An 18,483-nucleotide genomic window follows, 5' to 3' on the forward strand; every position below is an offset into this window, starting at 1 on the left:
TTTTGTTTTGGATTTTCAGCATCCGCAGTTTTTTTGTTTTTATCTCTGTGTTTAATTGACTGCCACTGCTCTTCAAGAAATGCCTACCTCCTTGAAGAAGTTCTGTTCCTCTCTGCGACAAGATTTCCGTATCTCTCTGTTGTCTTGCTCACCTTCCTTGCTTTCCATTTCCCTCCTAGTGTTTGACAAGGTGTTTACTAAAACCCGCTTTCACAGCCATATCTCCTTTCTCAGTGACTGTCTCCGTCTCCGACTTACCCCACGTGGATTTCAACTGAAATTCCACCCCTCATGTTTCGAACCCACCCAGGATTACAGGTATCTCCGGGACATAAAACGTTTCTCGGACTGCTGTTCCCGTCACATTCTGAAATCCACACTCAGTGCCATGCGCCGCCATATGAACACACTCGACCTCTCCCTCCAGCAGCACCGCCGTACCCTTTTTCAAAGCTGCGCGTGCCCCCAGTTTCATTTTATCCTTCGGCTCATCCGACGCCTCAACAAGAAACTTTTTCTCTTTCTCTCAAGTGCTAAGGAACGCAAGCTGCAACAACTCATTGACACCAACACCCATCTAGGACCCTCCACCCCTGCCTGTTCCTCCGTCCCCACCCTTTCTTCCAATCCCAACCCCAGCCGTGTATTCACCATACCCCCTAACCTTCCCCTCTCCGATGCTGAACGTTCAGTGCTCAGCAAAGGACTTAGTTTCATACCCTTACGCCCTCACCTCAATGAATTTCGGGCTCGGCATGATGCTGAACTCTTCTTCCGCCGTCTTCGTCTCCGGGCTCACTTCTTTGGGCAGGAGTCCTCTCCCAGTTCAACGGATCCTTTTACCCATCTCCAATATTCTCCCTCCACCTGGACCCCTCCCTCTGGATTCTTACCTTCTCTTGATCTTTTCATTGAGAACTGTCGGCGCGACATTAGTCGTCTCAATTTCTCTGCTCCTCTCACCCATTCTAACCTGTCTCTCTCTGAACTTACTGCACTCCATTCTCTCAGGTCCAACCCTGACATTGTCATCAAACCCGCTGACAAGGGTGGTGCTGTTGTTGTCTGGCGCACTGACCTCTACCTCGCGGAGGCTGAGCGTCAACTCGCAGACACTTCCTCCTACCTCTCCCTGGACCATGACCCCACCACTGAACATCAAGCCATTGTTTCCAGGACTGTCACTGACCTCATCTCCTCTGGGGATCTCCCTCCCACAGCTTCCAACCTGATAGTCTCCCAACCTCGGATGGCCGGCTTCTATCTCCTACCCAAAATCCACAAACAGAACTGCCCCGGTAGACCGATCGTCTCAGCTTGTTCCTGCCCCACAGAACTCATTTCTCGTTATCTTGACTCCCTTCTCTCTCCCCTTGTCCAGTCCCTTCCCACCTACATCCGTGATTCCTCTGACACCTTACGTCACATCAACGATTTCCAGTTCCCTGGCCCCAACCGCTTCCTCTTCACCATGGACGTCCAATCCCTCTACACCTCCATCCCCCACCAGGATGGTCTGAGGGCCCTTAGCTTCTTCCTCGAACAGAAGCCCGAACAATCCCCATTCACCACTACTCTCCTCCGTCTGGCTGAACTTGTTCTCACACTGAACAACTTCTCCTTCAACTCCTCTCACTTCCTCCAAATAAAAGGTGTGGCTATGGGTACCTGCATGGGCCCCAGCTATGCCTGTCTCTTTATGGGGTATGTGGAACATTCCTTGTTGCAGTCCTACTCCGGCCCCCTTCCACAACTCTTTCTCCGGTACATCGATGATTACTTCGGTGCCGCTTCATGCTCTCGTCAGGACTTGGAAAAATTTATTAATTTTGCTTCCAATCTCCACCCCTCCATCATTTTCACGTGGTCCATCTCTGACACTTCCCTTCCCTTCCTTGACCTCTCTGTCTCAATCTCTGGTGATAGACTGTCCACCAATATCCATTACAAACCCACCGACTCCCACAGCTATCTCGACTACAGCTCCTCACACCCCTGCTTCCTGTAAGGACTCCATCCCATTCTCTCAGTTCCTTCGCCTCCGTCGCATCTGTTCCGATGATGCTACATTCAAAAACAGTTCCTCTGACATGTCCTCCTTCTTCCTTAACCGAGGTTTTCCACCCACGGTCGTTGACAGGGCCCTCAACCGTGTCCGGCCCATCTCCCGCGCATCCGCCCTCACGCCTTCTCCTCCCTCCCAGAAACATGATAGGGTCCCCCTTGTCCTCACTTATCACCCCACCAGCCTCCGCATTCAAAGGATCATCCTCTGCCATTTCCGCCAACTCCAGCATGATGCCACCACCAAACACATCTTCCCTTCACCCCCCTTATCGGCATTCCGTAGGGATCGCTCCCTCCGGGACACCCTGGTCCACTCCTCCATCACCCCCTACTCCTCAACCCCCTCCTATGGCACCACCCCATGCCCACGCAAAAGATGCAACACCTGCCCCTTCACTTCCTCTCTCCTCACCGTCCAAGGACCCAAACACTCCTTTCAAGTGAAGCAGCATTTCACTTGCATTTCCCCCAACTTAGTCTACTGCATTCGTTGCTCCCAATGTGGTCTCCTCTACATTGGAGAGACCAAACGTAAACTGGGCGACCGCTTTGCAGAACACCTGCGGTCTGTCCGCAAGAATGACCCAAACCTCCCTGTCGCTTGCCATTTCAACACTCCACCCTGCTCTCTTGCCCACATGTCTGTCCTTGGCTTGCTGCATTGTTCCAGTGAAGCCCAACGCAAACTGGAGGAACAACACCTCATCTTCCGACTAGGGACTTTACAGCCTTCCGGACTGAATATTGAATTCAACAACTTTAGGTCGTAAGCTCCCTCCCCCATCCCCACCCCCTTTCTGTTTCCCCCTTCCCTTTTTTTTTTCCCCAATAAATTATAAAGATTTTCCTTTTCCCACCTATTTCCATTATATAAATAAAAAAAAAACCCCACTAGAGCTATACCTTGAGTGCCCTACCATCCATTCTTAATTAGCACATTCGTTTAGATAATATCACCAACTTTAATTTTAACACCTATGTGTTCTATTGTACTATTGTCGTTGACATCTTTTGATGAGCTGCTTCTATCACTGCTTGTTTGTCCCTACAACCACACCCCCGCCCCCCCCGCTCCACCTCTTTGTCTCGCTATCTCTCCGCCCCCCCACACACACACCTTAAACCAGCTTATATTTCAACTCTTTCTTGGACTCGAACGCAAGTTCTGTCGAAGGGTCATGAGGACTCGAAACGTCAACTCTTTTCTTCTCCGCCGATGCTGCCAGACCTGCTGAGTTTTTCCAGGTAATTCTGTTTTTGTTTTATACTTTCCATCATGTTGTGTGAAACCATCACACTGCTAAATGGGATAGATTCAAACAGACCTAGCAGGTCTAAATTGGCATCCACCTATGAGGCACAGACAGCCATCAGCAGCAGCACCAGGCATACCTAAAAATGTGGTGTCAACCTGGTGAAGTTACAACACAGGCCCACATGCATGCCAAAGAGCAGGAGCAGCATGCAATAGAGTTAAGTGATTCCACAACAAACAGATCAGATCAAAGCCCTACAGTCCATCCGCATCCAGTTGTAAATGGTGGTGGGCAGTTAAACAGTTAACAAGAGCAGGAGGCTCCACAAACCATCTCATCCTCAATGCTGGAGGAGCCCAGTACATCAGTGCAAAAGACCATGCTGAAGCTTTTACACCCATTTTTGTCAGAAATGCTGAATGGTTTTGGCCTCACCCTGGTGTCCGCAGCATCACAGATGCCAGCCCTCAGCCAATCTGAGTCACTCCACATGATACCAAGAAATGGCTGAAGGTGCTGGTTACAGCCAAACTGTTCCAGTACAGCTACAACACTGGCATCTACATGATAATGTGGAATTTTTCCTAGTTATGTCCTGTCCACAAAATGCAGGACAAATCCAATCTGGCCAATTACGATCCAATCAATCTATTCTTCATCATCAATAAAGTGATGCAAGGTGTCCTTGACGGTGCTATCATTCAGCACTTACACAGCAATAACCTGCTCACCGATACTCAGCCTGAGTTGACCAGGGGCCCTTGGCTCCAGACTCAATACAACCTTGACCCAAATATGGACAAAAGAGCTAAATTTTAAAGGTGAGGTGAGAGTGACTGCCTTTGACATCAAGACAGCATTTGACTAAGTGTGACATCAAGGAGCCCTCGCAAAATTGAAGTCAATGGGAATCTCTTCACAGCTTGGAGTCATACCTAACCTAAAGAAAGATGCTTGTAGTTGTTGGAGGCTAACTATCTCAGTCCCAGGAGATGGCTTCAGCAGCTCCTTGGGATAGTGCCCTAAGCCCAACCATCAACAGCTGCTTTATCATTGACCTTCCCTCCACCATAACGTCAGAAGCAGAGATGTGCGCTGATGATTGCATAGCGCCCAGTGCCATTCACAACTCCTCAGAGATACTGAAGCAGTTTTGCCCACATGCAGCAAGGCCTGGACAGCATTCAGGCTTGGGTTGATAAGTGGCAAGTAACATTCAGTAACATAACTGCCAAGCAACGATCATCTCCAAAGGTCAGTATCTGACCATCTCCCTTACCATTGCTGAATCCCTCACTAGCAACATTCTGGGTTTTACCATTGACCAGAAATTGAAATAGAGCAGTCATATAAATACTGTGGCTACAAGAGCAGTCAGAGGCTGGGAATTCTGTGATGAGTAACTCACCTCCTGATTTCCCAAAACCTGGCTACAAGGCACAAGTCGGGAATGTGATGGAATACCCTCCACTTGTCTGGATGCGTGCAGCTCTATCAGAACTCAAGAAGCTTGGCACCATCTAGGACAAAGCAGCCTGCTTGATCTGCAGTGGCAGCAGTGTGTACCAATGTTTAAAAGATGCACTGCAGCAACTCACCAAGGCTCTTTCAATAGCACTTGCCAAACCTGCGAACTCTACCATCTAGAAGGACAAGGGCAACTAACACATGGGGATCACAATGAATCAATTTTGAACCAGTAGTCATTGATTCTGAAGGTCCAGCAAAGGAATATAGTGACCTCAAGTCTTAATGTGCACCAGCAAAACCAATGAACCAGCAGAGGAGTGAGAAACAGCTGGAGTGAAATTCATGGATCAGAGCAATTACTCCTGGGAAACAAATGCTGGCCTTGCCAGCAAGACCCCATCCCATGACCAAAAAGAAGGGCTTGCAAGGGTCCTCCTCTAGGTCGCTCAAGGAAACATTATCCCTCCCATGACTCCAGTCCCTCTCAAACATCTGAAGCCGAGCCAAAGTGTTCCTAGTAATTCTCAGAGCTAAGGGAAATTGGGGGATTAATTGGTTTGGCCTGTTTTGTAACTGCTACCTCAAACACTGGAGAGAATTTTAGCTCTCTTCTGGTGGCAGCTTAAAAGACTCTTGGATGATGGTTGGGATTTTCAAGTTAGAAACAGATGATGTTTGGCATCAACATCCTTTAATGTGAAAGGGCTGAAATATTTGAAATATTGGGTGCAGTGGGTGCAGTCACTGTTCTGATCCACGAGTTTCACTCCAACTCTTTCTCATGTCTCTGCTCGTTCATTGGTTTTGCTGGTGCACGCTAAGACCTGAGGTCACTATGTTGCTCTGCTGCACCTCCAAAATCAATGTCTGCCAGTTCAGAATTGATTCTCTGTGATTCATTGGCCTTCTGTTTCAACCGGAAACCTCAGCCACATTTTAGGTGACACCCTGCCTTTGAATGCCTCTCAACATTCCTCTCCTCCTTTAAGACTTTTCCCAAAACCAAAAACTTTATGAAGCTTTTGGTCACCATTCATTGTATTTCATGTGGATTTAATGCGGTAAATAGGTTTGAAATAAATAAATGGTAAAGCTTATTTTCTTACATCAATCTTGTTGTAACAATAACAGTATAGCAATGTTTTCCAATTTTTCCCTTATATCTCCATGAAGCACCTTGGAACATTTTCTACATTGAAAGTGGTTGTAACTTGCTAGTGCTTATATTGTTGAAAATATTTTCATTAAAGAAATTAAATTACATTTAAAAATATCCAGGATTTTAAAATGCTGACGTGCATAGATGGTGCTTATGTAAGCAGATTTATACTGTGTGCAAAGGACTGGAAGACATGGGTTAAAATCAACAAAACTCAAGTGAGACTGGAGATAAGAAGATTCCTCCCCAAAAAAAAAGTGGTAGGACTGTACGAAGAACAGACCACAAATATTAGTAATCAATGTTGTGTTGGTTAACTTGTATGAAAAGTAACTGGATAAATATTTGGTTTTGCAGTTGGAATATAGGGATGAGGTTAAGAAGAAATGATCAAAATGTTACTGTTTTGCTGGACTCTGAGAAAAAAGGATGTATGTTGCTTGTAAAAGGCTTTCAAAAGAAGTTTGAGCAGTAAATGGATGGTCTGGAGTTTTGCTTAATACTCATCAATTGTCTTCTTTCAATTGATTTTGACTTCGGACAATTTCAGCATTCCGTGATGCAAGGCGTAGGCATTTCCTGAATTCTTGGAAAAATATTGAATAACAGTTTAATCTTATGCCCTTCCTTCTTTGTGAATTAGGAAATATTCATTCTAATATTTTCCCCCTTTCCCTCAAGAGATTAAATGGATGAAGTTTAGAACATGATAGATTTGATAGTACACTATTTGTCACAAGCTATTTGGCTACTTCTTAACATACTTTCTTGTATTTTTCTACCATGAAGTTATTTATTCTTCTCGTAAAGAATAGGCTGATTTCAGAATGTGAGAAGCCTAAGATAGGCTCAGCTTAGTCATAGGGCTGAATTTTACATTGATCAGGTGAGCACGCACATCCACATCTACTCTCCTCACGTACTCCTTCTCGGCCTGCAAAATACGCTGCAAACCCAGTCCCTGCGCGAAAAGATGGAAATCCCTTGTGAAGTCAGACATGGGCTGGGTGTGCATTTTGCAAGCCTTGAAAGTGTGCAGTTCAAGTTTTGCCAAGCCCAAACAAAAATTCAGCATTCACTGTCAGGGCCAATATAGTTAACTGATGAGATTCATCATTATTGTGGGAAATGTAAAAGATGGCTTTTAACACTTATAGCACTGGTGGCCTTTACACAACTTCGGAAAGATGGGTTTAATAATTCAATTGGTTGCAAAAATTGCAGTTTTAGCATAAACCAAAGTCACAGAAACTTCCTTCAATCAGTTTGTACTAATATGGTAACCTATTTACCTTAAACTATGGAGGCCAGAAACAAAAGTAGAAGTGCACTCAGCAGGCCTGTCAGCATTTGTGGAAAGAATGGAAAATTTAACATTTTGGGTGGGGATGGACCCTTCATCAACTTGCTGTTTCCAGTATTTTCAGTTTTTGTTTCTGATTTCCAGCATCTGCAGTTTTTGAATTTTTTTTGCTTATGTTGAAGGTCATGTGAGCAGAGGCTTACTCTTAACTGCCTTGTGTTGAAAATTGCAGAGGGGGAAGCAGTTTAGGTACAAAAGGAAATTTTTTTTCAAATCTTTCCTGAAATGTAAGCATTGTTGGCAAGGCAGCATTTGTGCCCATCCTTAATAGCCTTTGAGAAGGTGATGTTCAGCCACATCCTTAAAACACAACAGCCCATCTGGTGTAAGTACACCCAGAGAGCTGTTAGGATGAGAGTTCCAAGATTTCAACCCAATGATAATCACGTGTTGGTGCAGACTTGATGGGCCAAAGGGCCTCTTCTGCACTCTGTGATTCTGTGGTAATGAACGGCAATATAGTTCAAAGTCAGGGTGGTGTGTGACTTGGAAGGGAACTGGCATGTTCCCATGCTTCTGCTATACTTGTCCTTCTAGGCGCTTGAGGTTGCATATTTGGGAGATGCAGCCGAAGGAGGTGTGACAAGTTGCTGCAGTGCACCTTGTTGCCAGAGTGCATCAGTGGCAGAGGCAGTGACTTTTAAGGTGGTTGGGGTGCCGATCAAGCAGGCTGCTTTGTCCTGGATGGTGTTGAGCTTGCTGAGTGTTGTCAGAGCACTCATCCAGACAAATAAAGATTATTCCATCACACGCCTGACTTGAGCCTTGTAAATTGTGGACAGGTTTTGCAGAGTCAGGAGTTGAGTTACTTGCCACAGGATTCCCAGCCTTTGACCTGCTCTTGTAGCCACAGTTTTTATATGGCTGGTTCAGTTAATTTCTGATCAATGGTAACCTCCAGAATGTTGATGGTGGGGAATTCAGCAAAATTAATACAGTTGAATGTCATTGGGAGATGATTAGATTCTATCTTGTTGCAGATGGTCATTGCCTTGTATTTGGGTACTTTATTTGCCATTTATCAGCCCAAGCCTGAATACTGTCTAGGTCTTGTTGCATATGGACACAGACTGCTTCAGTATCTGAGAGGTCACGAATGGGCACTGAACACTATGCAATGGTCAGCAAACATCTCCATTTCTGACTTTATGATGGAGGGAAAGGTCATTGATGAAGCAGCTGAAGATGGTTGGGCCTAGGACACAACCTTGAGGAACTCCTGCAGTGATGTCCTGGGACTGAGATGATTGACATCTAACAACCACAACCATCTTCCTTTGTGTTATATAGACTCCAAACAGTGAAGGGTTTTCCTCCTGATTCCCATTGACTCCAATGGCAAAGTGAGCATTTGTTGCCCATCCACAATTGTCCTTGAGCTGAGGAGCTTATTAGGCCATATTTCTCTGGGCTTAAAGTCACATGTCAGGCAGACCAGCTAAGGACTTCCTTCCTGAAAGGGCATTATTGAACCAGGTGGGTTTTTATAACAAGCGATAATAGTTGTCATTGTCACTATTACTGAGGCTAGCTTTATATTTAGATTTACTAACTGAATTTAAATTCTACCAGCTGCCATTGGGCTGGGGGGGAATGGTAGTGGATGGGTGGGGGGTGGTGGTGTGGGTGTTGAATACTGAGCGATGATTGTTGAAAAGTGTTCCTGTTGAGAGGCTTCACTACATTTATCTTATGAACTTTCCAGTGGAGTTTGTTAGTGCTCATCACTGAAAGCACACAAGTTCATCACTAGCTCATTGTGCATAGTGTGAATGTAAGTGTTTACAGGCTTTTTTCCCATTACTATCAAAGTTTCATATCAGCTTGATTATGTAAATTACAGAGTTCCCTTACACAATGGAGCATTGTATCAGTTACACAATTAGAGTTAATAATTAGCTGTTGTTGCACTTGTTTTCTGGAAGGAAGCAAATGGCAACTCCTGAAACATTTACATGCACCCTACAGAACACAGAGGCCTCCTGACACATAGGTCCATAGATGAATTGAAAATGATCTGGAGCTTATATGCTGGTATCAAAGTATCTCTATGAGGCTTTGGATCTTCTGTGGTGCTTCTTTATAAGCCTGATAAATAAATAATTTGCAGTGGGAATCTCAATGGGAAAAATAGTTTGTGTTGCCCTATGTAAATAGCCTTAATTCCAAATGCAACCAGAAGCCTGGAAAATAAGGATAGATTTATCTTATACTCTCCCTCATTTCCAGCACAATTTAGGTCTGGATTTAAAAGTGGAGTGACCTAACTCCTATATGCTGACTCAAGTTCACCAGATTTATGACATACTAAACCAGTGGAGCTTTTGGGTCATATGTTCATTATGCCATCCATTATGTCAATCATGAACTGCATTGATAATAGATAAAGCCACCAATAAGCAAAACAAATTAGAAATGGATATCTTAACAATGAGTAGTACAACATCTACTTGTATATTTGAACAATATATATCAGTGAAACACTACTCTTCTAAATACAGAATTCAAGAGATGAGATGAGAGTGATTGCCTTTGACATCAAGACAGCAGTTGATCGATGGTATAGTGGTAATGTCACTTGACTAGTAATCCAGTGGCTCAGGCTTTCAGTTATGTAAATGTAGTTGCCTCTCAGCAATCATTCTGTTACAAGTGTGAGGTTTGTAAGATTATTATTTTTTAGAACATTATCCTTTGGTTTATAAGATTATCTTAGTTTGGGACTGTATCTTTAAATGCTGATTAAATGAAAGGGGTCACATGTCTTATGCTGGAGTCTACCTAACAACAAACCTGGGCGGTTTAATTGTTAAAGGTCAGTGGAAGACTCAGATTGTTTTTTTTAAAGGAAAGTGCCAAATATTTATACCTAGAAACAATGAAAACTGTTTCTAAGTCCACAATAAAAAGACCCTGAATCTCCTAAAACCCAGAAAGTTGTTATTGATATCAGGCTGTAAACCTGAAACCTGTCCCTTTCTTTCTAAGATAAAAGGCAGTGGTGATGGATAGCTGATTAACATTTCAACTTGGATATGAGACAAATGTATTTCCTGTTGCCATGGAGAAGGGTTTGATGAAAGCCATTTTAAGATCAGGTTACAGGCTTCCATATAAACCCAGGAATATTACAGAGAGGAAGCAGTTGTGGTTTTTAGCCCTGTAGGTCTACAGCCAACTGGGAAGTACAGAGCAAGGAAGAGATAGATCCTAGCCAGGCCTGCACCTTAAGTAGAGAAAATGCTGATTCTATCATTCACCACATGGAATGTGGGTGGGAGCTCATGCTCAGTTTTAAAACCAAGCTCTCAAGGAGTTACAACAAGGCTGGAGGATTCCCCGCAGCTGGAGCTAGAGGGATAATCCACAGGAAAATTCTTATGGTGGAAGGTAGTATTGGAAAAGGGAAAGAATAGAAGTAAAATCTTTGGCAACTTCAAAACACGTTGTTAAAAACAAAAAACTGCGGATGCTGGAAATCCAAAACAAAAACAGAATTACCTGGAAAAGCTCAGCAGGTCTGGCAGCATCAGCGGAGAAGAAAAGAGTTGACGTTTCGAGTCCTCATGACCCTTCAACAGAACTGAGTGTTATATAGACTCCAAACAGTGAAGGGTTTTCCTCCTGATTCCCATTGACTCCAATGGCAAAGTGAGCATTTGTTGCCCATCCACAAATGTCCTTGAGCTGAGGAGCTTATTAGGCCATATTTCTCTGGGCTTAAAGTCACATGTCAGGCAGACCAGCTAAGGACTTCCTTCCTGAAAGGGCATTATTGAACCAGGTGTTAGCACATTCGTTTAGATAATATCACCCCTTCAACACTTCTTTGTTCCTTTGTCTGTGAGATCTTTTGATTATCTGCTCCTATCACTGCTTGCTTGTCCCTACAACCACACCATCCCCCCCCCCCACTTCTCTCCCCCCACCCTCCCCCACCTTAAACCAGCTTATATTTCAACCCTCTTCTAATATTCACTCAGTTCTGTTGAAGGGTCATGAAGATTCGAAACGTCAACTCTTTTCTTCTCCGCCAATGCTGACAGACCTGCTGAGTTTTTCCAGGTAATTCTGTTTTTGTTTCAAAACACTTTGTATTGGTTGCAGGAGAAGTGGGTGTCTAGTTAAGAGAATGAGTAACATAACAAAATTGTGGGTTTCCAGTAAATGTAGAAACAGGCAAATTCTGTTCCTTTTTTAAAGTATGAGTTGCCTACAATAAAAAGTGTTTAGTTAATAGTGTTCTTTTTTCATTTGCCATATTAAAAGTTTAAAACATGAAAACTTGTGTGTCCTTTCAGCGAAAAACCGAAGGTTCAAATTTCTCTTTACCAGTTATCGGTCTTTACAGAGTTCATAAAAATTCTTGTTAAGAAAGATATTAAAAGTTCATGTTTTGATCCATACTAAAGGTGACATGTTTTATCACTGCCTGAGAATTAATTTCATTAGGCCATCTTTATCAGCAGATTTGTGTTGTTAACCACAAGCTGTAATGCTGACTATCCAAGACCTTTAGTACTAGCTCTGTCTAAAGTCAAAACAGTTGAGCTAATTCTGCCAAAATCATGTTAATTAGACTTTGTTTGTTAGATAAAATTTATCTCTACTTTTATTAATTAATAATAAAGCTCAATGCTCATGCCAATTAATTCAATTTGGGCTATCTTTCATCACGGACAGGAATTGGATTTTAAAAATGCACTTGACTCTTGTTGTAAGGATCTGTGTGATAATATTACCTCTATTTTGAGATGACTATACCTTGTATACCTTGACTTTTGACTCCTATTACCTTTTATGTTGTAACTCACTTTAGCACATGCTTATTATAAAAATTCACCTTTAGCCACTGGGGTAATGCACCAAAGTACCCAATAAAAGGCTGTGTACAGTAATATACACCTATATGTGTCAGCTGGGACTCAGTGAGTAGCACTCCAGCTTATGAGTGAGAAGCTGTGAGTTCAAATCCCATTGCTGGACTTGAGCCATGAAAATCACGGCTAATGCTCTGGTGCAGTGCCGAGGAAGTGATGCACAGTGGGAGGTGCCACCCTTCAGATGAGGCTTTAAAGGGAGGCCCTGTCTTCTCTCTTGGGTAGATGTAAAAGATCCTACAACATTATTTCAAGAAAGTGCTGGAAATCTCCAGTATCCTGGGCAATATTTATCCCTCATTAGAATCACTAAAACAGGTTATCTGGTCTTTATTACATTGTGGGAGCTTGCTGTGTACAAATTAGCTTTTGCATTTCTTATGTTACAATAGTGACCACACTTCAAAAGTACTTCATTGGCTGTGAAGTGTTTGGGACCTTGTGTATTTGTGAAAGGCACTATATAAATGCAAGTCTTTTTATTATCAATCAGCTGCACCTCCAAGGCCAATACTTCTTTCCTGAGATGAAAACAGAAAATGCAGGAAATTTCAGCAGGTCTGGCAGCATCTGTGGAGAGAGAAACAGAGTTAACGTTTTGAGTCCGTAGGACTTCTTCAGAGTTAAAGAGAAGTAGAAATGTGATGGATTTTATACTGTTTAAGAGGGGTGGGAGCAGGTGGAGCAAGAAAGAAGATCAGGGATATGTGGGAGCTAAGGAGAAATTGACAAAGATGTCATGGACATAAGACAAAGTGAGTGTAAAGGTAGTGGTAAAGACTAAAGAAATTGCTGATAGAGGCATAAAGGTAAGAGCAGAATGTTTTAATAGCAGAACAAGGTTCAACGCACTGTGAAAGCACAACATAGAAACAAGTGACTGATAGCCCTGTTGGGAGGGTGGGGTGTGGTGGGTGAGTTGGGGGGGGTGCGGTTTGAGGTTAAAGTATTTAAAAAATGAATAAATAAATCAAAATAAATAGCAAATTAAAATTAAAAAGACACAATTGGATTTTAAAAAGGGGTAACAATGGAGCAGAGAGTTCATGGTCTGAAGTTGTATCTTGCTCCACCTGTTCCACCCAATCCTAAACAGTATAAAATCCATCACATTTCTACTTCTCTTTAGCCTTGACGAGGAGTCATACGCAAACTCGAAACATTAACTCTGTGTCTCTCTCCACTGATGCAACCTGCTGAGTTTCTCCAGCATTTTCTGTTTTTATTTCAGATTTCCAGCATCCATTTCCAGTATCTTGCTTATATCTTTACTGTGGTTTGGTGCTCAAAGCTGAATATAGTACTCTGGATAAGATCTGGGCAAAGCTCTGTGCAAAGGAAACATCATTTCCTTGCTTTTGTTTTCAAACCCCCTTGGGATAAAGGTAAACCTTCCACCAGAGGAATCTCATTCCCTGTTCCTCCACACAACATGCAAGGAATCCTCAGAAAAGTTAAATAAAAATGCTAAACATGGCCTCTTCTGACCTGTGCTCTAAATGCAAGTTGTGTAGTGCTGTTGCTGACATTATCATTAGGTATTAATAACCATAGAGGTTTCTGTTCTTAGTTACAAAACTCATGGTGAAGTTCTTTTTTTCAGCTTATTTTAGGAATCTTTATAATCCAAGATAGGTTAAAAAGGAATAACTTTATTAAAAAAACACTAATCCACCTGCTCTACTCATTCGTCACAGCCCAGTATCTTCTTCTGCTTCATATGCTTATCTACTTTTCCCTTAAAAAGTTTGATGATTTCTCCCTCAATATATTCCTGGTGGCGAAGCATTCTATACCCCAACAACCCACTCTTTAAAGAAAGTGTTCTAACATATAGGCCAGAATTTTACTGTCGGTGCCCCGGGCTCGGTGGGAGCGGGCGGGGACAGTTGGGAAGCCACCTGCCGCCTGGGATTGACTCCGCACTGCGATTTTACGTGGGCAGGCCAATTAGGGCCTGCCCAGTGTAAGACACAACAGCAGCAATGGGGAGAAGGGGCAGGCAGGTGCAGGAGCTGAATGTCCACCGGGTCCAATGGCGACCCAGCGGCCGATTCAAAAGCAGCCGCGGCAGCCGTGGGAAGGCTGCCAGTGAAGCACACGCACCTCGTCATGGAGCGCGTTACAGGTGAATACGGCAGGCGGAAGGGCAGGTCGGCGGGGCAGTCGGCCACGGGTTTTCCTGATGAGTATCTCGCTGGCCTCCTGTAGGCGGCGAGAGATCCTTGTCTGCAGGGACGGGAGGAGGAGGCCCCCCCCCCCACCCCCCCACCTCACCAAAAATGCATGGGAGGAGGTGGCATCCAGGGTGAGCTCCCATGATGTGGTGAGGTGCATATGAATGCAGTGCTGTATGTGCTTCAATGATCTCCTGCGATTGGGAAGGGTGAATACTGTGTTGGCATGGGTCGCTTAGCACAGCAGTTAGGAGCTGTACATCCCCCCTCTCCCCCCAACACCACCCCCCCACCCCAACCTTGGATCTCAGAGGTCTTACACTGTGAGTGGGAAATGACTATGAGGCAGTATCTGGCCAAGGGGGTGAGCCCTGGCTGCTTGGAATGAGTGTCTTGCGGCTCCAAGGCCACAAATTGGCTGAGCCCTGCAAGGTATTCCTCAGGTGGGGTTGGCTAGGCTGCAATGGTAATGCAGGTAGGGTGGACTACTCAATGCTTCTTTGTCCTTTCAGGAGAAGACATTCCATAACAATGCCAAGAGATTGCAGACTGGCGGAGAACCGCTCTACCTGTTCATCCTAACTTAATATGAGCAGGAGGCCCTAGAGCTGGAGAGGCGCCATGTGCCCAAGTCAACCGGCCGCGGTGAGGTTAGGGTGCCACAGGGAGGTAAGAGTGCAGTGCACTGAGGTCAAAATGTCTATAATAGCAACCATTCCACTGTAGTCTCTATATTGATGAGAGCCTCGAACATGGAAGCCCCATTGACAGTGGAAAGAAGAGGGCCCCCTGATCCAGGTGCCAGGCATGCACAGTAACAGTGTAATGACTTCAACTAACGACATATCCTTGTTCTTCCTTTCAGGCTCACCAGCAGCCCATCGTGGTGAGGAGCCTGAAGGCCCACCACTGACCCAAAGGACAGCAACCATGGAAACACACTTGCATCACACCAGCTCAGCCAAGCAGGCACCAGTGCAGATACCAGCATGTTGGTGGGCATTATATCGGCGGCTAATATTTTGGTGCACATCGGTGAGGGTACTTCACACTTGCTTGAGGTACAGGTGGAGGCAGAGAGTGCCCAGGGCACCAGCAGTTGGAGGACTGCTGGGGACCAGGAACCTGCTCAGTCGGAGGCTGATGATGTGCCTCTGGAGTCATCCCTGAGGCAGAAGACGCTGGATGTCCAGCAGGGTGTGCGGGAGGATCTGGCGGAGATACTTGAGGGAATGCGTGTCATGGTCTCCGTTGTGGAGGAGTCCTTGTAGAGCATGAGCAATGCAATGACCCTCATGGCTGAGCTCACTGCCTCCTCCATGGAGAGAGTGGCGACTCTCATGGAGAAGCTCCTCCAGGAGCTGAATCAGGGGTTCCCGGGGATGCACTTGGACCTGCAAGCCCTCACACCAGCAATGGCCTTAGGTGGTCAGTGTCAGTGTGGGAGATGGATTGGGCACCCAGTATCCCAGCTCGGCGCCCATCCATCAATGGTGAGCAGGGAGGTCCAAAGCAATTTCACGTTGGCACACGAGCTGCTTGTTGTCTCTGTGGGTTCCTCTCAGGGCGCTCCGGATGACGGCAGCAGCTCCTCTACCCCTCTGCCAGTGTCCATGGCATCCGATGAGGCTGTGGCAACTGGGGAAATGCCAGCTGTGGAACTGGCCACTCCCTCCCAGGCGGGGCCAGCACAGGCTCCACGGGCCAGAGGATTCCTGCCAGGATCACCAAGGCCAACAGGACAGCAGAGTGAGCAGGCTGTCTCCAATGCCAGTGCCAGCGAGGGGGGAGCACCTAGATGTAGCACCCGCAAGCAAAAACTTAAAGCACCTTAAGCACAACAAAGGCTTATCACTGGTGTTATTTTTGTCACCCAGTTTTACGTTAAATGTTATTTGGTGTGATGGATAACACCTTTCAATTTAATTTGTATTATGTATGCCAGGCACCACAGCATTAAATACATTTCTGTTCAACAAGCCTCTGGGTGCTTCACTAGTGCTGCAGGCGCAGGGTAACTCATGATGTTATGAGTGACTTGTTTGCCATTGAACTTTATTGAAATGGCACATGGTGCATGTTGTTCACCAACTAAATGTTCCTGTCAGGTATTGAGTATGGAGCCTGCGGCCCTGGCATGTGGTGGTGGTTCTGAAGGAGCTTTGGATCAAAGCCTCCCGGGTTTCCCTGCCTCCCTGGAGGTTGCCCAGGTCAGCGTCTATCCCCTCAGCATTCTCCTGAGCGTGCTCGTCCTCGGACTCACTACTGGACTCATCGTCTGTTGCCAGAGCAGCTGCGTCAATATTTTCTTCCTCCACTGTGTCCCCACTTTGCAACGCCTGATTGCGGAGAGCGCAGCATGCAACCACTATCAGCGACATACAATCTGAGGGTTATTGCATTCCCCCCCTGAACTGTCCAGGCATCAGAAGTGCATCTTGAGAAGACCGATGGTTTTCTCTACCACTGTCCTTGTGGAGGCGTGGCTCCTATTGTGCTGCTGCTCGGCCCCTGTTCTTGGATGGTGGAGAGGCATCCTGAGCCACCTTTTGAAGGGATAGCCCTTGTCACCCAGCAGCCATCCATCCAGCCAGGCTGGAGCACTGAAGAGCCCCGGCACCTGGGAGAGTCTCAGGATGTAAGCGTCATGGGAGCTGCCTGGGTACCTTGCACAGACTTGCAGAATCGTTCATGGATTGGAAGCCCTTCCTGTTGATGAAGGCACCTGGCTCACCCACTGGCGCCTTGATGGTCACATGTGTGCAGTCGATGGCACCCTGAACACAGGGGAACCCAGCAATTGCTGCAAAGCCTCTGGCTCACTCTGCCCGGCTGGCCTCATCCAGCGGTAGTGAAGGAAAGTCAGTGCCCGCCTGAATAGAACGTCTGTCACCAGCTTGACACAACTGTGGACAGCTGATTGGGAGACTCCACAAAACACCTACCGACCCCTGGAAAGAGCCGGAGGCATAGAAGTTGAGGGCCACTGTGACCTTCAGCACCACTGGCATGGGGTGTTCACCCAGACAGTTGAAGCCGATCTCAGGGTCGACCATCTGACAGATGGAGGTCACTGTCTCCCTTGAGAGGTGGAGCCTCCTTCAGCATTGGACCTCAGACATTTTGAGGTAGCTGCATCGCTGTAAATCCTGGCAGCAGGATAGTGGTGTCTTCTTCAGCTCCTTCTGCCTTGGACTTCCAGTTGGCCCTGCCCCCTGTGTGCCTGCACCTGTCCTCCCACAGGTGGCTCCTCTGGAGGCTGAATAGGGACACCTGGCCTCCTCCCCCTCCTGGCCCTCTCTTCCTCCTCAGAGGAAGTGCCTCCAGAGGAGGTCACAATCCCCATTCCCTGGGTAAGGGATGGCTATCTGATACCTGGGTGGCCCCAAGTGGTGTGACTCCTCCGGAATCCTGAACTGAAGCCTCTTATTTCTGTCAAAGCAGCTCTGAAGTGAAATGAAGAGGTCCTGTTCTCATAAGCAAGCAACAGCAACTTATAAGCTAAAGTACAAACAACTCGCATTAGCAAGCCCCTCTTATCCCGCCGACCCCTGGAAAGAGCCGGAGGCATAGAAATTGAGTTTGAAAATGTGGTCTACCCGCCTGCCCATTGAGCCCATGTGACGCACTGAAAATCGCACAGGCTGCGTAAACCCCAACACAGTTGGTGTCTCAAGGGCCTTAACTGCCCCGTTAATTAATGGCGGGCACTCCTCCGTTTTCATCGCGAGCCCGCCTAGCGAAATATCACGAGGGTGCACAGTGACATCAGGATGCACACCCAACGTCATTGTGCGCCATATTATGGTCGGGCATGTCAGGCATATGCCTGCATGCCCAACGTAAAATTCTGGCCATAAGGCACTCTTACTAAAGGAAATAATATTCCCCTCTTCACACTTAATTTTTTAAAACTTCAATACATTTCTTGTCAAGAACTCCTGGGGAGTAATTTTAATTTTGATTCCTGCTATGAATTCAGCAACATCGAACTATGCCATCCATTTTACATCCCACCTGACTTCCACTGAAAGCCACAGAAGGCTGAATTGTGTGAGGTGTGCAATGGGCAGTCAATTCAACACCACCCATTTTACACCATGAGGCAAAG

This window comes from Carcharodon carcharias, chromosome 14, assembly GCF_017639515.1.
Source record: "Carcharodon carcharias isolate sCarCar2 chromosome 14, sCarCar2.pri, whole genome shotgun sequence".
NCBI lineage: Eukaryota > Metazoa > Chordata > Chondrichthyes > Lamniformes > Lamnidae > Carcharodon > Carcharodon carcharias.